Raw genomic sequence first — 23,436 nt, 5'->3', positions numbered from 1 at the left:
TGATTTTCGCTGCGCCCAGACGGAACGCATACCAGGCCCCTCTCCAGTGGGTGCAGTTCTCTCCTCCTCCTGTGGCATGGCTTCAGGAAATAGGAGGGAGCAGAACGGAGGCAGATCTAAAGAAACACCGACCGTCCATAAAGAATAATTATATCCAGGAGCCAGGGAAGAGGAAACGGATTGGGTGTCTGATAAATAGGATTTTATTAACTTGTTAACCTAGCTGGCCTATCTAGGATGCTCAGTCAGGCTTTTCAGTGTTGATAGCCAAGTCACCCTGGGGCCCGATGCTGCTCCGACAGAGCCGGGGGACGGGTGGTTCCAGGAAGAGCGGAGCAGCGGCACCAGCGCATTCCTTACTGGCCTCTGTTCCTGAGGGACATTTCCTGGAAAGAAAATGCTCTGGGCATATGTGGTGATATTTCATCCGTAGTCAGTCATACTGCAGATAAAAGACCTCATGCAATATATATATATATCTTTGTATATATATATATGAAGCAATACAAAATGAAATGCATTTCTTGCTTTCATGGAAAGATTAACTCATGTCTGGGGAACAATTTTGAACTGGAAACTCGTGACATCTGGCTACTTCCATCCCAGACAGCCGTCAAGGTTCAGAAAGGGGCAGGGACCCCATGGTCCATGCCGGACCGTCCACCCCTACCCATCCTTGCTGGGGCTCTGCACATGTCTGCAGGAGGCAGCTCAGCTTGGAGCCCTGGCCGTGGCTCCAATCCTCCAAAGCCATTTCCTGGTTCCATCTCTGCAGCCCCCAAGGCTGAAAGGACCTGCAGTGAATTCAAGGAAACTGGCTCTAAAGATTTATAGCAGCATGCTGCTCCCAGATCCCCTCCATGGGGCTGGAGTCAGCCGTGAGGGAAGGAAAAGTCTGTTGGGTAGACGGGGACAGAACGCAGCAAACATAACATAGGGCATTTAAACATGTGGCCCAGCACGGCCCTTCTGGTTTCCACAGTGCCAAGCAGGCCCCTGCCCAGCATGATGTTTCTTCCCATCATGCCCTGGGTGTCCACTCAACCAATGAGAAGCACCAAAGGGGCCCCTGCTAGAGCCATCGGGAAATCAACGCAAAGGCCGGGGAGGAGGCCTGGGAGGAGCACCCATCCTACCAAAACTGCCCTCCGGAAGGACACCGTCCACTCCTCTTTGGGGCCCATCTCTGAAGAACCTTCTGTTACTTTCCTTCCCCTTTCAAATAAACCTGCTCTGTTGTCTTAAACGCGCTCCCACTTTTTAATTCCTTAAAGCCAAGCCACGCACCTAGATGGCTTCCTACAGCAGGAAGTCCACCGTGTCAGGGAGTCCACCGGGTCCCACAGCAGGTGTCCTGGGGTCGCCAGGATTCAAACCCCACAAGGGCTACCTGTGTCCAGGGTAAATTCAAAGTCCATACAATGATTTCACGGGTCACCCCCACATCTCAAGGCCCTTCCTGCGCTGTGGCCTTCAGTCCCTGTCCTCCACTTGACTCAGAGGACGCCGGGCTTACCTGGTGGGTTCTCTGCCTAGATGACACCATTGCCTTGCAGTGTGTCTGCCCGGCTCTCCTCTCTGCTCTCTGCTTCTCTTCTGTGGCTCATTTCACCCTGCAGCTTATGAAAACGGACTCGGACTCCATTGACTCCGTGTGTTTCTGCTTGCTGTCCCATTGAATGTAGCACCGTGAGGCAGGGGTCTCACTGAAAGCACAGCTACGTCACGATCCTGCTGACCACGGCCCCTCCAGTGTGTGGCGCTGTCCGTGGCGCACCACGGGGTGGGCAGTGGAGATGGAGCAATGCCCTGCGAGTAAGACCAGAGTCTGGCTTTCTTTACAGCACAGCCCTGACAGAATTCAGGCGGGAACGGGAACACAGAGGCTTCTGGTGCCCGTGGGTGTCATGGGATGGGTGGTGTGGGGGACGACCCTCTCAATGGCAGTGCTCATGTGATTCAGAGTGGACGGTGCCAGGCCTGACAAGGTGGGGGGGGGGCTGGAGCAGCTGTGGTTCCACTGCCTTAGCATGAAACATGAGCCCCGTGGGGTCACAGAGGATGGTGGCTGTCTCTCCAACACAGTCACGCGTGCACAAGCGTGTGTAAGAGTTTCAAAGCCCCTTCTGCAACAACAGGGCGGAGCCTGTGCCAGGCCTCCCAGAACCTTCTCTGAGAGTGCACACATCACTGTCTCTACTGGTCTTTCTCCTTTCTTCGCATATTGAATGTACTTATTTCCGTAACCGGGAACTTCAGTGATAATGGAGAAATTTCCAGGCTGAGAGAGAAAACCTTTTGAGTGGAAGCTCACAAGTTCATTGCTTCTGGCACAATCTGATTTCTGTAGAAGCTGGGACTGAAGAGGAAATCACGGGCCTGCAGAGATGCCGATGAACCTCAGCTTGGCAGACATCAACTGCGTGCACTGGAAAACAAACCAACCAACCTGTGTGTGTGTGATCCCGTGAGTTAAGCCAGGGCAGCATGAAGGCCAGGCCTTCTGAAGCTGCTCACTGTGCAGCTGTCTCCGAGGCCTGAGTGCTGGAAGGAGATTGTCCATGGGCCAGAATGGCTGCGGCTCTCTCAGACCCCACGCATGCATGCGGCCTGATCTCCCACTGTGCAGTTCAGCCTGTTGAGAAATGTGGCTTCATAAAATAGAGACAAAGTAAGGACGGATCTCTTATATATCTGTGGCAAAATGTGTTATTTCACTTCATGCTTATTTCAAGCCAAAACGTGGCTGAACATGTTAAAGAAACACACATCTGTTTCAGAGAAACAAATGACTGGAATCTGGAAGCTGCACAGCAAGTCTGGTTGTTTCTCATGGTAAATTAACGAGTTGATTGGGCACCGTGTCTTCACTATTTTACTGTTGTATTTCAAGATCCCAGAAAGGGTTAATAGCATTCTCTGGATTCCCTCCCACAGATTCCTCTCTAGAAATAGGTCCTGGAATAAATAAATAAATGAAATAATTAAATAAATAAAATAAGGACCAGGAACAGTGGCCCATGCCTATAATCCCAGCAATTTGGGAGGTGGAGATCTGGAGGCTTACAGTTCAAAGCCAGGTTGGGCAAAAAAAGAAAAAAACAACCAAACAAAAAAAAATGTGTGATCAAATCCCGATAAATACAGTGGCCATGTGGTAGGCCTGTAATTCTAACCATGCGGGATGCGTTAATATGAGGACCACAAACTCAAGACCTAGTCTAGAAACAACAACTGAAGTAAGAAAAAGCTGGAAATGGGCTCCCAAAGCTGCCTAGCAAGCACAGAGTCTGGACTTTAAATTCCAGTACTGCCAAGAAGAAAAGGACAAAGGCTTGAGAAATGAGGCATTGTATATGATGAGACTCGCAGTCTTGTTTGCAACAGTGAGAAAAATAGAAATTATCATAAATAACCACTAGCAGAAATATGGCCAAATAAATTATGGTACAAGGATAATATAAAGTATTATGAACCCATAAAAATTATATTCTCATGGACTCTAAAAGGTCATGGGGTAAGTCTACTGAAACATAAAACTGTCACAATATTCCTGGAAGCTATACTCAATTTGTATGCTTAGAGATGATTTTATTTTCATTTTTATCCTTTTTCTATTTTCCAATTCATTTTTTTTCTCCTGGATTCATGCATTACTTTTATTCTCTGGAAAAATAATAAATGACATCTTCAAATAAAATGAGCCCAGTGTCAGTAATAAGCTGAAATGGATAATCCACATGATTTTGTTGAATTCGATACTTAGGAAAAATATAATCAAGTAACTACCAGTGTCCTATGGAATTGCTGGGAAATTGCTGGTTCTGACCTGCAGCGTCACTGTGTCCTCAGGCTGGTGGAGTGACACTGAGGACACAAGGGACAGAAGGCAGGGCTCCCGGGGTGTCCTGGGCATTGCAGGTACCCATCACTTGCTCCAATCATTCCTTGCATCTCAGAGACCCGGAATTTTTCTCTTCTTCTTGCAAAGTCCTGGAATCTCCTCAAGTGTCTTTCTTCCTCCTTTTGTCCCAGGAACAAATATAAATGTGGAAGGGGTGAGGGCTTGGCCTTTGGGGCTCAGTGATAAAAACCAATGGCATTTCACTTCCTAGCCATAGTTTACTTTCATCAGGGAAAAAAGTAATGCCCCAGGCTCCAGCAAATATAAACGATGTCTCTGAGAAACAAGTGTTTAATGAACACAGCAATTCTGGCAAACAGCTTAAAAAAATTCCATGGGACAGAAAAGCTAGTAAAAATGCTTGGCTGGTTAAGTAGGCCTGGCCAGAGGCTGCATGTGGGGTGCCCCAGAGTCGCCCCCACCACAAGCTGTCCTGCTCATCCTCACCCCTGCATGCCCAGGTACATTGCTACCCTCAGGGGAAATGCCATTCCCTCGTGTCGTTTTGTTCCCTGATCCAGATACTCACTGGCTCAGAAAATGGGCATTCCCAGTGAAGTCTCAGCTTTGCCTTATGAAGGACAGCCGTGTGTCATCCAGATTTGTTATAGACAGGGCTCAGAGAGCAGCAGGGGCCCGGCAGTCACTGCCTGCCTCCCTTTCACTGGACCTCTTGACCAGAGGGCTCAGCCTCTCCTCCCTGACTCCACCTCCACCTGTGCAAGGAGACTGGGCTGTTGTCCAGAGACCATCTCAGCCCTGTCACAAGAAGATGGACCATTTCACAGAATGGCCATTTTTGTAGGTAAGAAGAACCATTGTCATCCATTTCTCAGCCACTTGGCTAGCTGTGGGAATGATTGTCTTTGTATTTGATGGGTGAGCATCAATTCAGCACCTTTGGTGTAAGGTTTATACAGATATCTATAAGACTGAATGAGAACAGTAAGAGGATCCAAAGCATAATAATGAGGGAAAGTACGAGAAGGTTTCTAGTCATTCAGCCAGGGAAAGCCTGGCGTGTCCACCCACTGCAGAGGTTGGCTGCCCACACTGACAGGTAGAGTCTGTCTCCTTCTTCACCTTTAGTTGTTGGCTAAGAAAGACTTGTTGGATGGCCTGGCACAAAGTGGCTCAGTGGTAGAGTGCTTGCCTTGCATGTATGAGGCCCTGGGTTCGATTCCTCAGCACCACATAAGCAGAAAAAGCCAGAAGTGGCACTGTGGCTCAAGTGGTAGAGCGATAGCCTTGAGTTGAAGAGCTCAGGGACAGTACCCAGGCCCTGAGTTCAGGCCCCACGATTGACAAAAAAAAAAAAAGACTTGTTGGAGGCATCAATCAGGACAACAACACTATGATATAGGTTGAATGAATTTAACTTTTACAGAACACAACAATCCACACACATACTGCACTTAATGTTCTGGACAGAGGGTTTTTTTAATTAAAAAATGTAACTTCTTTACTATAAAATTGTTAGTGAAAGAAATCCCATAATTTGCACAACATATCACTTCTTCCAGAGTGTAAAAACAAGTGTAATATTACCTTGAATCATTTTATAAAGGTTGAAAATTTTAGGTTCTAAAGTAGCCGACGTAGCTAGCTTACATGAACAATGAAATTCAAATAAGAAGTATAGGAGGCACAAGAAAACAGAACTAGTTATGGAAGTTTATTTCAGTTATTTAGAAAGACTAAGCATATTTTTAAAAAATCTGTTTCCTCTATCTAAAAGAGAAAGTCAACCTCGTTAGCAATTTGTGAGTGTTTTTTTTTTTAAGTTTCTGGGTGAACACAAATGCTAATGAAGTACTATGCCTGCCCCAAGCCAGCAAGTAATAGCCATACCCATGTTAGCTATTCTTACCTGAGCAGTCTGTTTATTTAAGTGGTCTTAGTGGTTCTTAACTCATCAAAAATGTTAGTTGAACAAAGAAAAGCCAATTAACCTCTGATGGAAAAGAAAGAAAGGGTTAAAATAAGCAAAACTGATCACGTCATCAAGGTCTGCAACCCTGTACTGATCTAAAAGCCCAATAGAGTTACACTCTGGCCAGAAAAACCATGTCCCTAGCATCACACTGAGTGAGTGTCTCCCAAAGTCAACCTGTGAACTACATGGCTGACAGGCAGATGAATGGGACAGAATTCTTCTCTGTAGAGTTTCTGGAGTGTCTGATTTTGCCATCATCGAGGCTGAGAACTGGGCCTATCCCTCATTGAGCAGCCCTGGAAAGCAGACCCTGAGAAGGGGCCTGTGAGGATGCAGGATGTGGGAGTGAGCTGGCACTTGTCACCTGGACCACACCCTAGCTGGGAGCTTACACTTGGCCCAGGGAGGAAGAGCGGGGTAACTGGAAAGGCAGGCTGTCCATGCGGCTCATATCCCATGCCTGGCACTCGGGAGCCTCCTTTTTTTCTGGGAAGCCAGACGGGCAGCCTCATCCTCCAGCAGAGACTCTGTGGCCAGGCACATGTCATTCTCCCCATGAGTGACCTCCTCCCTGGCAGATGGCTACAGGGAGGATGAAACAGGGCTGGCAGATTCCGTCCCCTGCCTCTCCCCCGCCACCCCCAGGGCTCAGGGCCTCCTTGATGGAGTGCAAGTGTCTGCCTGCTCCCATCCAGGCTGTCCCTGCCCATTTCCCAGCAGCCTTTCCTGACAGCTCGGGGCAGGGCATTTTGTGTGCAATTACTCACTTGCTGTGTGTCTGGAAGTGTTTTGACTGCTGCCCCACCTCAGGCCCTCACTGCATGGAGGTAGAAGAGCCTGGTAGAAGGCATTAGCTTTCAGACACAATTAGGAATGATACCATATTCCTTTCTCAAATAAGCCTCCATGGCACCCCCACTGGAACAAGCTTTCCACTACCTCTGTCAGGCCTCAATGCCTGGGAATGTCCTGGTCATAAACAAATGGGGGCTCACACGGCCCCCATTTCTTTCCTGTGAATTCTGGGCTTCCTGCTCTGGGTTTCCTTGGCTTTTTCTTCCAGGCATCCCCACAGCTTTCCCTGTCCCTCTCCTCCCTGGGACCCCGGCCTCATCTCAGAGAGTAATGGGATGTTCTTGGTTTTAGCTCTCCTAGCCCCTTCCTGGGACAAGTAGGAGACACACAAGTTCATCTCTTGCTTAACAAAGCCAATCAATGTCTTGTTGTTCTAACAAAGTTTCTGGTTGATAAACCAGAAAGGCTCTCCCACCACAGACGTAGGAGGAAAAGGAAGGTGAAGGTTGGTGTTCCCTTCTCCTTGTCTCCCTCTTGCAAGACACAGAGGCATGGCAGCTCCCACATCACAGAGCATAGAGGAGATTATGTGGTACTGGACAGTTTATCTTATACCACAGTCACAGTGAGCATCCATTTCTCCTGCGGGTCTGAAGTTCAAGGACCACAGGCCCATGTGTCTCCCGATTCCTCCATAAAGAGTCCTAATATTGGCGCTTCCCCCCCCCCAATTGTAGAAGGAGACTCCTATGACATGCCAGTGAAATGAAAAATCTGGGCTGACATCTGCTGGGGCCCAAGTGTGTGTGGCAGGTTCAGAGGTCAGGACGGGAGCGTTGCTGGTCACAGTGGGGAAGGAGGTGTCTGTTTGCAAAGGCAGGAGAGTGGCAGAAAGGCTCACCATCTCCTGGCTGCAAATACATTCCTACGGCTCTGCAGGCCTTCAGTTAAGTCCTCAGAACACAGGGGTGGGAGTGAACTTGGCTAATTGAAGGGTCTGTCACCAGTGGCCATCACCAGTCTCTGCTCTAAGCATGTTTATGTAACTGGCCTTTCCAGCGGGGCCACATGTGACCCCAGTTGGTAAGCACAGCCCCCCGAGGGTGAGAACCCTTAGGTGAGCAATGAGGAGCAATGCTCAGGCTCTTATTTCCTTTTGACACATTTCAGAGAAAAGTAAAGCTGATGTGAAAAATATAGAAGGACCATGACCTAAGGTTAAGGGGGAGGAGGAAAACAAATCGCCTGAAAATGGTCCTCACTTGCAGCAGCTGGCTCTGGAGGAAGAACTGGCCATTATATTCTACAGATTTTTAGTGATGTCTCACTGGAGATGATCAAGACTTCTTGGAGTCTTGGGGAGGGGTGGGAGGTGGGGTTCAGAAGTCACTCCCATCTACACTTAGGTCTGCAATGGTCCTGTGGTGTCTGGGAGGGCTTTGGGGAGTAAAAGCTAGGCTCAGGTCTTCAGGAAACTGCAGATGCAGGTCAAAGAGGGAGAGATGGCAGCAGGTCAGCCTGTGACAGGAGAAGGGCAAAGAGTTAAGAGTAGACTCAAGCCCTGGGTCTGAGTACATGCCAGGTTTGAAGTGTCATCTTTTGAGTCTCCAGGAATACAGATACCAGCCTGTTGTTCAGGATATTTTCCCCTTCTGCATTGATTTTAATATCATATTATCATTCTCAAGCCTTTTATCCTTGCTCTGGGCCAAATTTAACATGTCTTTATTCTTCCTGCATCCCATTCCTGTTATGAGTTTTTCCTGTGTGCATGCACACACAGTCATCTTTAGAATCCAGTGACGGGATATTTTCTCTGTTCTAAAATTGCTCTCAGTGAATAGATTGGGAGAGTGAATGACTAAAAAGCAGAACAAAAAAGAAGAGGGGAAAAAAAAGCAAAGAATGGGCTGAAAGCACCAGTGACTCGTGTACTCCTAACTACTCAGGAGGTTGAGATCTGAGCATCTTGGTTCAAAGCCAGCCCAGGCTGGAAAGTCTAAAAGACTGTTATCCCCAATTAACTAGAAAAAAAGCCAGAAGTGGAGTTGTGGCTCTTATGGTAGAGTGCAAGCCCTGAGAAGAAAAGCTCAGAGACAGAGTCCAGTCCCATTGCTAGCAAGCCCCATTACTAGCAAAAAAAAAGGAGGAGGAGGAGGAAGAGGAGGATGAGAAAGAGAGAAGCGGGGAGGGAGAGGGAACATCAGTGCCAACAGATTAGTAAGTTTACTTCAGAGACCTCCAGAGTCATCTTACCCTCCAGGCCTCTCAGCACATGGATTTTATATCCCTTGCATGATGCATGGAACAGGTGCTATTTGAGCACCAGTTCCCTAGAAGTGCTCTGGGCCTTAGATCTGATTTCACATGATTCACCAACAGCTGTAAAGATTCAAATGCTTGTGGCCAGCTAGACCACAGCCCAAGTCCCACACAAGCAGCAGTGGGAGGCCTAGCATGCCTGTCTTTCCCACGTGATCTCCTGCTTCCATTTGGTGCCTGCTTCCATTTGCATGCCCAGCACCTTATTGTGCTTCACAACTAGGCCAGTACACTCCTTTTTTTTTGGTTAGTCGTGGGGCTTGAACTCTGGGCCTGGGCGCTGTCCCTGCATTCTTCAGTTCAAGGCAAACACTCTATCACTTGAGCCACAGTGCCACTTCTGGTTTTCCGGTGGTTTGTTGGAGATAAGAGTCTCCCGGACTTTCCTGCCTGGGCTGGCTTTGAACCGTGATCCTCAGATCTCGGCCTCCTGAGATTACAGGTGTGAGCCACCAGTGCCCAGACCCACACAGTCCTTTTGAATGCTGCTCTTCCCTGTACCTCCCCACTGTGACTCCATGAGTCGTGAGCAAGACCTGAATTGTGGTGAACCTTGATGATCTCGCATCCCTGGCCCGAAGAGAGTAGCAGCAATACCACAAGTGCCACCCACAGCCTCCTACTTGCTCATGTGGATTCCGTAAGTTGGGGAACTGTGAAGTTTAGGTATTTGTTGAGGTAGATGCTCCTTCACCCAGCAAGTCAATTGTGTTCACACAGGTTTATTTGTACACATGACTGGTGTGGCAGCTCCCTAGTTCTGATCCAACACTCTGTGGGATAATCCCAGGAACCAATGATCAACTTGACCTTTTATGTCCAACATTGGCCTCATAATACCTGGTAAAAAGGCTCTAATTTTGATAAGCTTTTTTTTTGTAAGATCCACACAGAACCCCAGGTCTGCATGCTATGGTGGTATTATTATATCTTTTTGCATTATATCTTATAATAACTCTATGAAGACCATTCTGTTTTTAGATCCATGTCATGATGCAGGAATAAAATGGGTAAATAACTCGCCACGTCTACCCCGGCAGTAAGGGGCATGGTTACGCTTCTGGTTCCTGTCTTTCATCTCAGAACAAAACTGTGTCCAGGCAGCCTGGGGCTGGATGCTGCATCTCATGTGAAAGTCTGCTCAAGGTACACTTGGCTCCCCAACAGGGGTCTGTGGAAGCCCTGACAAAATTTGCTGGGGAAACAGTGGACCCAGAGAATTCTCACCCAAAAAACAAGCATCGATTTTCACCCACAGTAGGAGTTCTCTCTAAGAGTCTAGGAGGACTGGATGAATAAATGAATGAATGAATGAATGAATGGACACATATGGAAAGGTATCATACGGACAAATGCGAATTGCCTAACAGAGTATTTTTCTTTCATTGTCCAAACACACAATATTAAATTGTCAGTTCACAAGGGTAATGACATCCAAATACAATCATCCCTGAGAAAAATCCTGAGCAGTAATGAGTACTCAATAACAGAAGAGTGTTGTGGAAAGAGATAATGGATTTGCAGCCATACATTAACATATTTTAATGACATTTAGCATCACTTTGGCTAGTATTAAAAATCCATGCCCATTTTTGGTCTGCAAGATTGAAGGGCACCATGGAAAAGCTAGTTCACAAAGAGGCTAAAACATGGTCAACTGTTTGGAAAACAAGATAAATGGGGTAATGCATGTTTTTCCCTGTTGAATGAGTGAAGGACCTGGCAACTTTTGCTTAGGAGGAAAGCCTGTCATTGGACAGCTAGCTATACATCACTGTTTCTTTACTCTTTAGGGAACAGCAATTGAAAAATGTACTTAGATTCCTTGCACTTAGGTCATGATTTTCACATTAATTGTCAATGATTAGGGGTCAAAGTTCTAGCTTTTTTTTTTTAAACCAGAAGAGTTTAAAGTGTCTCATCAAAATCTTCTGGACAATCTCTCCTTATGGTGGACATTGGAAAGGGTCTGGAGACTCCTATTTTCTTTCTCCTGTCATTTCTGTCTCCTCCTTCCCTCCTGCTTGTCACCTCCACCACAGGGAGTCTGGAGTATTTGTCTTGTTTAGCAGCACTATGCTGTTATTACACCTCTTCCTGCCATCATTATTAGCTCTTAAGCATCTCCAGCACTCAAACAGGCCCTGGGATGTCTTCAAGGGGGTAAAAAGCAGTCCAGAGCCTGCATGGCCAGCAGAAGGGGCCCAGATGACAGAGAGGTGTGGACTCTACTGCTATCTGGTCTTTTTACCTATGTGATGTGGGGCTCGGGTAAGACTCCACTTTTCAATGAGCTTTGTTTAGGATGATCAAGTACGTGGCAATCAAGACCAGCCATGTGACTGCCCGTCCTGCTTGTTGGAAAGGGACCATACAAGGTTGGACAGAGTTGGGAAGGAGCCCAGGGACAAGGAGGAGATGAAGGCAGAAAGACCCCTCAGCACTAGAGTCTTCAAAGGTGGTGCCCAGGTATTTTATCTGGGGTTTCATTTTGTCCTCTAGGATAGTAAACACGAATCTTCAGACCTTCAGACCTTTCAGAGCTCTATCCCTTTGCTTTTTCCCTCAATGCTGGTGCTCTACCACTTGAGCCACATCTCTACTTCCAGCTTTATGGTGGTTGAATGATGCTGGGAGTGTCACAGATTTTCCTGCCTGGGCTGGCTTTGAACTATGAAGCTCAGAACTCAGCTTCTTGAGTAGCTAGGATTCAGCCATGAGCCACCAACCAGTACCCATGCCCAGCTAGACTTTGTAGATTTAGTAGCACTTTAAAGTGACAGCTTAATATGAAGCATCGTATCAGAATCACAAAGTAGATGGAGGTACGGAACATTTGTGCTGCTGTGACTGGTGTAAGCTACACGTCAGGGATCAGTGACTTGGGTCATAGAGGAGGGGTAAGAATTGTGATGTTTATAGCTAAAATATCAATCAACATACTGACTGCTACAGACACAGAACATTCCACCTATCTTCTGACTCCAACTCATAGGTAAAAGGCAACCATTTAACTGCCTGCCTGCAGTATTTCCACAAATAAAATTGTCATTCTCTGAAAGTAGGGTGAATGAGAACACAGTACATTTGGCTTTGCCAGGGGGTCCTTTTCTGTCCTTTATCCTGGTGAGAACAGAGGCCTGTTTTCTTTTGCTGCAGCTGTTTTGATAGCATAGCGCTGGTGCATAAATCTGAACAGGGCTCATGTATAGGACCTCATTCTTTATTCCAGGGAGATGGCAGAGAAGTTCAATAAGCAAAGAAAAGTTAGAGGTCAGGAAAGAGAGTACGTGTCTCATGAAAATGCATGGACAGAGACAATGGAGAGGAAAGATGAGCAAACTCGGATTTCAGTGGGTCATCTCTGTAGAACAAAAAGACTTCTCCTTTGTTGGGAGTGGAGAGCCGCAACCCAGGGATGAGGCAGCAGGGCGAAAGCCATGGGCACCTCCAGAGTCATGGTGTGCATTTCCAGCAGGGGCTCAGCAAGATCAGCCAGTACTTCGTAAATCATCGCCTGTCTCTAAGACAAGGAAATAAAAGTAGCTCTCTAGGCGGCAGCCTTCCGAGGCTTGCTTCAAAGCTTCATTTGGCCCAAATGAAAGCCTGTTAAACGCGGCATGCTCATACTGTGAGCCCTCAGCTCCTCGGGGCATTCAAAACACAGAGATGACTCCACTTGCAAACTTGAGCATGAAAAGCTTATCCTTGCCATTGTGATTGTGATTCTCTGTTGGCCAAGAACCATTCTGATTCTGCTATCTCTCATGAAGCTTAGAGTCACAGCCCTGCCCCTCATGAAAATCGCTGCTGTTTTCTTCAACAATGAAGCCTCCTGACCTGAGGAAAGACGGTTCGGATTTTCCCCACCGTGGAGTTGCCTGGGATTTTCTCCACTAATAAAGTCTTCTGTCCTGGGTCAAAGATTCCTGGGATTTTCTCTGCAGAGAAGCTAGGGTTTGAAAGGAGGGACCAGGAGGGACCAGGAGCCTCAAGAGAGACCTGGTGTTGCCTTGACTCTGGTCATAAAGTGAAGTTCAAGTGGTGTCATTCCACACTAATCAGAATAATGAGGTAAGAAAAGGGAGAGGAAATGGCCCCGCTCTAAGTGCCCATTATCTGGTGCCAATTGACAGAGAAATGCCTAGGAAATTAGGAGTGTATGTGGCAGGTCACGTGTTGGGGGACCAAGTCAATGTGGCCTTTGTTATTCATTTCAACGTCAAGGTTTCATGACTAGGTTTCTTTCTTTCTTTTTTTTAAAGGCACCAATTACAGCTCTTGTTAGTGAGTGCTGAAAATGACATTGGAGAAACAAGACTTTGTAGAACACTTCCAGAAAACCTAGGCAGATGGGTGTTTTTGTAGCATTTAGTGTAGTATTTAAAATTAAGACCAAATGCCAGTAAACAGTGCACGTTCTTTCCTAGGTGAGGCTTTTTTTCTAATAATTCGGTCCATGTGGGGTTGGATTTCAAGTCTACCTAGAGAGCTGGGCAGAAAATGAATGACCTGCTCTTTGAAGGATTTAGTTTCACTCAAGATATTCTGAAATTTTCTTTCTCTCCACACAACATCTCTGTCGATTTAACACGGTTAATGGGCAGGAATGCTGGGAGCCACACAGCGCTCGAAGGCACATTTTCACTCCATCTGCCTTTCTGACACATTGAGTTTAGCTTAATCAGGGGTTGAAGCTAATTTCCTGAAGCCGTTTCCAGGGTCCTTGTGCAAAAAGGGAGAACGATTCCCACTCTTGTAGGACATGTGGTTGTGATTATGCAAAACCCCTCCTGTGCCATTCTGCTCCCACTTTGCCCCTCCCATCACTTTCCCTATAGGCTGCCCCCCCACCTTCCCTACAGACTAGGCTCTAATCGCTATTCTGAAGACACTCATTTCCCAGACCTTCCTGGAGTGCACACCAGCCAAGAACCTCCAAAGTGGGAAATGTCCCCTCCTGAGCTCTGCATTCCAGCACTCACGACCCGCCTGAGGGCAAGGGTGATGCCCTGCCACCAGGTGTTCTGTATTCCAGGAGGGGGACCTGGTCCCTACCCACATGGAGCCCTCGTGGAGGGACACCAGAGTCACCTGAGACAACTCCCTAGAGCAGAGCGGGCAGACCGGCTGCTTCTGCCGAAAGATTGCCATGGGGCCTTGGGTAGACGTGTGGTGCTCTGGAGGCTCCAGCTCTAATGCTTGGCTTGCAAACTGTGGCCTGGGCAAGTTTCTCTCCATCTTCCAAGCTTCTAATGTTTCCATCCGTGCAATGGGTACCCATCTCCTGGGAGCTGTCCTGAAAGTGAAGGGAAGCAAAGCAGCAGCATAAAGCAAGTATCGGGGCTTAGTATCTCTTGCCAGTCAAATGGAAAGAAACACTGACCTCAAAGGCTGCAGTGAAGATGGTAGGAGGGAAGGCAGGTAAAGGCCCAACGATGCTTGGCTGTGATCATCACAGTCAAAGCACACAGCCGTGGGTGGTGCTATTAGCATCTGTAATGTAGTCTGATGGCCTTGGCCATGTAGCCAGGAACGGTGTCCCATGGATCCCACTATCGAAAGGTGTCTCGGCATCACATGTGGACAAGACCATAGAGAAGAAGGGAAGCTCTGGGCAGGGACATCTAGATGCAAGACACAGCCAGGGTGCTCACGAGAATCACTGATAGGCTGTAGGAAACCAAGGAGGCAGGAGCAGTGAGCCCAGGCCATGGCAGGGCCAGTGTTGCTCGATTCAGGACTCAGACCTCACCTTTAAATGTCCCAAGCCTGCTCGATTCAGGACTCAGACCTCACCTTTAAATGTCCCAAGCCTGCTCGATTCAGGACTCAGACCTCACCTTTAAATGTCCCAAGCCTGCTCGATTCAGGACTCAGACCTCACCTTTAAATGTCCCAAGCCTGCTCAATTCAGGACTCAGACCTCACCTTTAAATGTCCCAAGCCTGCTCGATTCAGGACTCAGACCTCACCTTTAAATGTCCCAAGCCTGCTTTCGGAATCTGCTCTGATTATGTGAACAAGGGCTGACTCTCAAATGAAAAGGGGGAAGAGGCCTGTAGAGCACATAGGCAGCAAAGATGGCGCTGAGAGGGGGTTGAGTGGGCAGAGCCCAATTTACTGTAGAGCACATGGGCAGCAAAGATGGCGCTGGGAGAGAGTAGAGTGGGCAGAGCCCAATTGATCTTCTGATCAGTGCCTAACCAGCCGTGAAGGCTCAGGTGAATGATAGGGTGTGACCTTGACAGTGATTGGTTCCTCTTTCTCCCTTGCCATGCCACCTGCCCTTTTTGGCTTTAAAAAGGGCTGCCCTCTGTTAATAAAGGAGTTTTCTACCTGTTGGATTTGGCTCCCCGCTGTGTCTGATTGTCTCCCGGGCTGAGGGAGGCTGGGGAACGGGCGAGCGCTGCACTTACCTTTCCTGGGACCCCGTCCATCTTTCGTGGGATGGACAAAGACCCAACAGAGGCCGACTGCGGGTTTGACCATCGAGGGGAGTGGCAGCCAGGGCCTATCAGGATCTGCCAAGGTGTCCTGAGTGGACAGGCTCTGGTGTCCAAAGGGGACAGGCTGAGAACTGGCTCGTGGACCTCTGGAAGCCAAGAGATCCTCAAATCTGCCAGCTGTAAGCTGGAGAGCAGGAAAAGCGTCTGAATGTACAGTCTGAATGTACAGGTCTGAGAATAAGAGGCTGGTCCATAAAAACCTAGGACTGTAAAGCTCCAGGGCAGGAACTCTGATGTCCACATGCCCCCACAGCGCAACAAGAGAACTTGGCTGCCTTTGCCAAATCCACTCAGGCCCTCAGTGGACTGGATGGTGCCAGCCCACATTAGCTAGGATGGACCTTTTCTTCTCACTGATGCAAGTGCTAGTTGCTTCCTGAGACATCTTCACAGACACGCATGCTTTACCAGGCACTTGTCTAGGCATCCATTAGGTAGTCCAGGATGACACATACAATCAATCAGATGACCACCTAGACTAGATACAGGGCTTGGGCTCCATCTGGATCAGGCTTGGCAGATGCCCTGGGTTCAGGCAAAGCCTAGTTCAGAGATCAGAGAACCAGGATCAAGTTGAGGGCTGCTGTGAAGAGCACTGCTTGGAGTGTGCCAGGTGGCGCTGCTGTCTAGCTGGGGCTCTGCCCCTAGCCTAGCCTGTCCCTGTCCCCATCCCTGTTCCCTGAGTCAGGGCTGGGGCTGTGTCCGCTGCTGTGTACGCCCTTTCCCCATGACTTGCTGGGAGAAGCAACCACCTTCTATTTTATTTGACGATAACAATAATGTGTGGTTACACTGGAACTTAAGTATTTAGGAAGCCAAAACCTCTTGGCCGGTAGCGAATTACCTTTAACAGTAAATTTGGAAAGGAAACACCTCAATCCTTCATCTGTACATAGGCAGCCTGACTCCTACTTCACCTTTCTCGGAGTGGAGATAATCCACTGGTTCTTTAAGGAACTTTTCAAGTGCAGCAAATCCTTGCCAAATGTGAATTTCCTTCTATAAAGCCCAGGATGTGAGCGGGAGAGGTCATAAAGTCAGGACAAGGTATCTTGTAGAAGATTTGGGACCATGGGGCAGATTTCCAAGCTCGGCTCCCAAAAGCACCAGAGGACACGGTGCTGAGCTAAAGATGTGTGCACTCCGACCATCACCTGGCAAAGGTCAGATGTGGAGATCCAGGAGATGGGGCAGCATCTAGGAAACAGGCTGCTGACCAGAGAGGACCCTGACTCCGAGCTGTCAGATGCCAAGAGGGATGGCCATGGGATCGCCCTTTGCTGGGAGAGGAATTTTAATCGCAGCCATATGATGCTCTCTGCAGAGCACACACAGGCTTCCTCTCCCTTCCCTTCCACTTCTGCGGCTCCGTGAATGCCGGTGCTCGGCAGACACCATTACCACAACAGATGAGGACTGGTCTCAGCAAGAATTTGAGAGAATGGAAATATCCTTCTGGCTTTAATAATGGCACAAAGAATGCGTGACTATAGGAAGCTCTTTGAGGATTTGAAATCTGTGGTTCAGAATATTTTGCACAGACCCTGTCAACTCACAACACCCCTCAGACAATTCCCATTGGAACCTCCGTGAGCGAATCTAGAATGAAGAGAGATGAGCGTCAGAGCTGGAAGACATTCTAGAGAGGAGCTGGGTCCCTGTGGCTCTGGTGCTCTGCCCCGGGCCCTGCAGATGGTACAAGCAAGAAAAGGCTAAAGTGAGAAAAGCAGAGGCTGTACTGGCAGGAAGGGCAGGAGGTAGACGGCTGCAGGCAAAGGGCTCTTCCTGTGTGCCACAGCCATATTGCCCATCTGTCCCAGTTCCTGAGACCATGGATGTGTAGGACAGTGATGGAACCCAGCAATAAACAGTCCTGTCGAACCCCAAGAATCTATGATATGCCAGTGGAAGCCTTCCCAGAACCTTTGAGCTTAACCCCTGAACTTGTCTTTGGTAGACAGTAGAACCATTCCTCTGTATCCATGGAGACTGGTTCCAGGAGCGCTGGGGACAGCAAAAATCTGCAGATGCACCAGACCTTGGTGTGCCTATACCCAAAGCACATCTTCCTATACATTTCGTGGCTACATGATTTGTAATAACTAAGATGACACAAATATGGTGTAAATAGTGGCACCCGACTGTTTAAGGAATAATGGCAAGAAAAATCCATCCAGGCTCAGTGTAGACATAACTTTCTCTCTTCCAAATACTTTCAATCCAAGACTGGTAGAGTCTGCGGACACACAACCGATGGAGTTGTAGACTGTAGTGTGGAGAGTCTACTTCAGGAAGGCCTTCTCTGAGCATGCTCTGTTTAAGACTCTCAACATGAAATTTTCCTTTTTAAATATGCACAGACTTGCTTTTCACTCCAACTCATAAGAAAGAGAATAACACAAAGTATGAAAAACACCAGAAAACACGCTTGTCGAACATGAATCTTAGGCAAAAGCACTCACACCATCAAATGGCAAGAAAATTATATCAAAATTAACTATAAAATCAAGTCGGAGAATCTCACTTCTACCCTTTCCCTCTGCTGATCTCAAGGGGAGAGGCTCCCTGGAAAAACTTGAATTTTTGTTGAAATTCTAAGGTTGTGATGTAGGGTGAGTTGTAAACTTGGATCTTGCACTTGTCTGCCTGCTGGGAATCTTGAAGCTATGCCTCTCGGCTACTGCTATTATGACACAGATATGGGTTGCAAGGAATGTTATAGGTTCCCGGTTCTAGCCCTCTCTTCGCTTACCTTCTTTCTCAAGGAGGCTGAGCAGCCCTGCTTCCTTCCCACAGACTCCCTCTCCCTCTCCCTTTCACGTCACATCTGCCTCAGAGACAGAAAGAAAGCGGCGTCTTTTGCATGGTAGTTGCGAGTTAGCAGGTCTAGAGAGATGGCTCCCCCTGTCCTCTGGAGAAGGGGTTGGGTGCTCAGCCGCTGCTCCAGGGTCTGGGAAGTGAGATGCATCTTCACAGGGAGCACAGGTGCCCGGCCGCCCATCTGCCCTGTGAGCCATCACTGTGAGAAAGTGGAAGCAGGCCATTCTCTCTCTTTTTAAACTTCTAACTCTGGGTAGTATTTAACATAGCAGCTGCTTGGGGGATTTATATGGAATCGGCATTGTGCTTACCAATAGCAGTAAGAGTCTTGTGGGGAGAATATTATGTGAGGAGCTTGTGACTGATCGCACAGGACAGACAGGACAACAGGTGCCCGTCTGTGTGGACAGGGCAAGAGGTGGCTGCAGGCTGGGGAGGGGGCAGGCCGGCAGGGAGGGCAGGCCGGCAGGGAGGGCAGGCCGGCAGGGCTCCATCTGCGCTGGGTAACAACCATCAGCTATGTTCTAGTAACGACTCTCCATGTGTGATCGTATTTTCATCTCCAGCATTCCAAGGAATTAGCTGCAGTCAGTCTTCTTTTCCAGATAAGAACCTCAGCTTGGGGAAGACCACAGCCTACTTGGCGATGCTGTCAGGGACTCTCAAGCCGGTCCGCCTCTGTTCTCGGCCTGGGTTGCAAAATGAACGCACAGATGTGTGGTGAGTTTAAAATGTGTCTGCATGTTCTTGGAGCCCTTTCATAGGACACAGAGTTTAATCCTGTCCTCTCAAATGTGGGCTGGACTCAGTGACTCTTCCACTGCATGGACAAGGGCCAAAGTGACATGTGTGACTTCCAAGGTCATCAAAGGCATCACAGCCTGCCTCTTGCTCTGGGATCCCTCCCTTCGGGGGAAGCCCGATACCATAGCATGAAGATGGTAATGCAAACGTATGCCAAAGCCCCCAGCGACCAACCAGCAATGAACTGGGCTTCCTGCCAAGAGCCCTGAGATGAAGCCAGCCCATTCAAGTCTTCTGATGGTGATGGTTGCAGCCAACATCTCCACTGAAGTCTCCAGCCAAAGCCCTCAGGCTAAGCTGTGCTAGGATTCCTGGCACACAGACACTGTAAGCAACGTGGGGCATATCTCTTCAAGACACTCGGTGCAGAGTGGCAACAGAAAATGAATGCAGCGCAAATTACCAACGCAGGAAACAGAAGCAAATGGAATACGAAGAACCTCCCTTTGTTTCCACCTGAGTCCCCTACGGAGACAGCCAGCGAGAAGATCACCCTGGCAGCCTCTGGAGGTGAAGACGGGAGGCACCCTCAGTGTGGAGACGGAGTTTGTGATGATGGAAAGGTAAGGACCGAAAAGCAAAATCCAGAAACAGAGGCAGAAGTCACACCATCTACTCTCTGAGAACACTAGACATCCACAAGGTGTTAAGGGACCCTTGCTTATCAGAAGGATGAGTGGATCTGAATTGGGGAAACCGTCAACGCGAAGTCAGGCTGTCTTTCTAGCGCACACATGGAGCAGCACCGCGAGACGGGAGCAGGTCCACCTGAGGGAGAAAACTGGCAGATGGGACAAGATGGTGGCCCTGATGCAGACGATGCCCCTTCTACCTGAAGAGCCTGGAACACACCAGCAGAGAGGACGCCAAAGGCAGCCCTCCCAGCCGGGCGTCTGAGTTGGGACCTGCATCAACCCACCAGCCGCCCAGAGGCTGTCGGCATTTGCCTTGGCACCTTCCTCTCGCTTTCAAATTCACCTTTTGCTTCAATTCCCATTTTTTTTGCCTCATAATTGTTTGTGTGGTGGAGAGAGCAGAGCCCCCCAAGGCGCCTCTCAGGGGATATTGTCTTGTTCTGCAGCCACGCGGCTGCAGCGCCCGGCTGGAGCTCGGACGTCAGTGACCAGCCCTTGCCTCTCACTGCTGCTGTGTCCTGCACAGAGTCCTGGGGACAGGTGAGGCCCTCTCCACCTCCCTATGCTGGATCCCCTGGGGATTCCCCACTTTGCTCAGGAACACAGGAGACCCCAGACTACCACTCAGGACAGAGTCACATTTGGGGGAAGCTCAGTCATGCGTGTGTGTGTGTGTGTGTGTGTGGATGGAGCATGCTGCTCCCGTGAACAGTGCCTGCGCTGACTCGCCCATGTAGGAGGAGTGCTCTGAGCCTGGTTCGGAGCACAGGCCCAGGCCGAGCTGCCACCCTGCAGACCAGAGCTGAGCATGAGGCACGTGTGCTCTGGTATTAGACACTGCTTGTCCTTGTGCTCAGCTTCCCTTGAAGGCTGTTCCTGTTCGTTTTCCCTTCATAGCAAGGTAGCGACACTCAGAGAAGCTGCAATTTGAGGATTTGAGGGGTCATACATGGTCTGAGGGCCAGAAACGGGATGCCAATGTTCCCCGAGTAGCATGGCAGGAGCCCCACTAGATGGCTAATTACAGATCAGGATTGTGTGAGAACTTCTCATCTGTGCAAGAGAGACAGGTGGGTCAGAGCCCCTCTGTCTGGGGACATCATGGGGAGCAAGCCTAGCCTGGGGGAGAAGGGGACACAGACAGCGGACGGCAGCAAGAGAGAGGAGACAGAAAGAAATACACAGAAACCTAGCCCGAGAGAGGCACTCACAGACAGAAAGGCACACAGAGCAAGAGAGGCATAGATGGAAAGACAGAGAGAAGAGACAGAGAGACAGAAAAAGATATATACACAGAGAGAGACAGAAGAACAGAGGGACACAGAGAGACAGACAGAAGCCTAGCTTGAGAGAGACACATACAGAGAAAGAGACAGAGAAAGAAGGAGAGACAGAGACAGAGAAGAGAGATTGAAACAGAAAGAAAGGGGAGAGGGAGAGAGACAGAAACAGAGAGAAAGGAGAGGGAGACGGAGGGGGAGCGGGGCGGCAGGAGAGTGGTCTGACTCGCACCTGTGGAGTAGGTCTGTCTGGAGAAGCCCGGCAGCCTGTAAAACTACAGAAAACCAATTTCCTGTGTTTTGGTGGTTGCGTTGAGGTTCTTTCCCTTCGGCATTTTTCAGTTATGCACTAAAATCCCATCCTCTCTGAGCACCTCTAAAAAAAATAATAATAATCAAGCCTGCCTTTGTTAGGGTCCAAGTGGCCCGGACCAAACTCAGAGACGAGCGAAGGGGGGAGGCAGGCGCTGCTGGGGATAACTGGGCGTGCTCTGTGGGGCTGCAGGTGATTCCAGCCGGACGGCAAGGTGGGCTTTGCGAGCATTCGTAGAAGCCCACCCGGCCTACGACAGAGCCAGAGGCCGCGCCGGCTCAGGGGCTGCGCACACCAGAGCAGGTCCGGCTAGAGGCTCCCATCTCTCCTTGCGCGGCAGCCCCGTGCTGGTCCTCCTGTGGCCTGGCCTGTCTGCTGAATGGCCCTGGAGGCAATCATACATCAGCTGGAGACCAGAAAACAGAACCACCAACCCGGGACCTGCTCGGTGAGAGCAAGGTTAACGCAGACCCCCGCGGGGCAGGACGGAGTAGAGGGTCAGGCAGGTGAGTGTGTGACACCGTCAGCAATCCACACGCATCTGTGCAACTTCCGGCAAGGTGCTTGCTCACACTGTCTGCACTCACTCTAATTGGAAAACAAAGACAACACCAGAGTCACAGGTGATCCGATTCGTGCTGCCAATAAAAAAAAAAATCCTTTCTAGAGATACGGAGGTTATTTGCTCTCCGTTACTGGGTGCTGCAGAGTGGGTGGCTGCCATCTGCTCAGCGCTGGCCAGGCCTTGGGGAACTGGCTCAGTCTCCTGAGACCTGCATTAATCCCGTCTGAGGGCAACACTTCCAGGCCCTCATTCCCTTCCTCTAGGCCCATCTCTTCAGGGGCCCACCACCCCCACCTCACCACACATGAACCTCTGGGAGACCTACGCAAACACAAAGCAGCAGCAAATGTCAACGCAAGGCTGGCCCCGTCCAGTATGCATTCCTGACTACAAGGCAGAGTGGACCAAAGAAGAAGCCCAGTGCCCATGGCCTTTGGCCAGGGCCATTATGTGCACAGAAGCAGCCATGGCTGTTCCCAATACCTCAAAGGACGGCAAGAGGCCACCAAGTGGGAACGGCTGGGCCACGTCCAAGCACAATCACCCAAGTTGGCCAGGCCCGCATTCTCTGTGCTGTGGGGCGGCTGAGAAAGCCTGCCACAGCTGTTACGGGGAAACAATTCCCAAACACACCCTGATTCCCATGGAAAGTCATGGAAAAGGTCAGGGATTGGAGCTGGTTTGGCTGCCATCCCCTCCCAGGCCGTGCCCTGGGCCGGCTTTCCTGTGCAGTTAGTGTCTCCTCTGACCTGCTTTCTGAGACCTGGACAGCTCCGCTCCATGGTGCATAAGTGCAACCTTCCCTGACCCCTGTGTCATCTGAGATGTCACATGGAGACCGGGACCTCCCAGGCACTGACCCTCTCAGAAGTCTAGTCCCCCCACACACCCGCAACCAGATCCTTGCATGTGTCCAACAGGTTTATTCCATTTCATGGGTGAGTATTTTTGTTTAATGGTGAGGTTATCTCTGTAATGCTGAGAAGGTTCGAATGACATTCAAACTACTTATCGAACGTTAGCGACTCCCGACTTCCAGTTAAATTCAGGATAATTGATGTGGACACCACTTTTCTGAGAGTCGTGATGCTCCAAAGCTGTTGATTTTAGAACTGGCTGCCAGCAAGCCCATCAAGTGAGAACACTGTTCTGTTGTTGTTGTTGTTTGCTGGCTGGCTTGTTGCTTTTTTTTTAGCCTATCTGCAAAATAATAGCTCATGGGATATTTCTCTGCATTCACAAAATGGATTCATAACCTCACGGCTGAGTGCTGAGTTGATTGAAATCCAAGGTCATCAGGCTGCTGGGGAATCAGCGGGCAGAGCGAGGCCTCTCCAGGGAAAGCAGCGTTGGCTCCACACAGCTCTCATGCGTGGGGCCCACCTCTGGATGGGGGTGGTCTGGTGGGGGTCCAAAGCGGCTCACCCCAAGACAGGGCAGCTCATCTTCTCCCATTCTCTTCAATGCTTGGCATTCACATGTTCGTCTGACTGACCCTTGGTAGATCTGACTGGCCCCCAGGCACCGAGCTAAGTTAGAAAATCCCGGGTACC

The sequence above is a fragment of the Dipodomys ordii genome, unplaced genomic scaffold, assembly GCF_000151885.1.
Source record: "Dipodomys ordii isolate 6190 unplaced genomic scaffold, Dord_2.0 Scaffold1, whole genome shotgun sequence".
NCBI lineage: Eukaryota > Metazoa > Chordata > Mammalia > Rodentia > Heteromyidae > Dipodomys > Dipodomys ordii.
The sequence above is the reverse complement of the archived record's forward strand: the minus strand, read 5'-3'. Positions refer to the sequence as shown.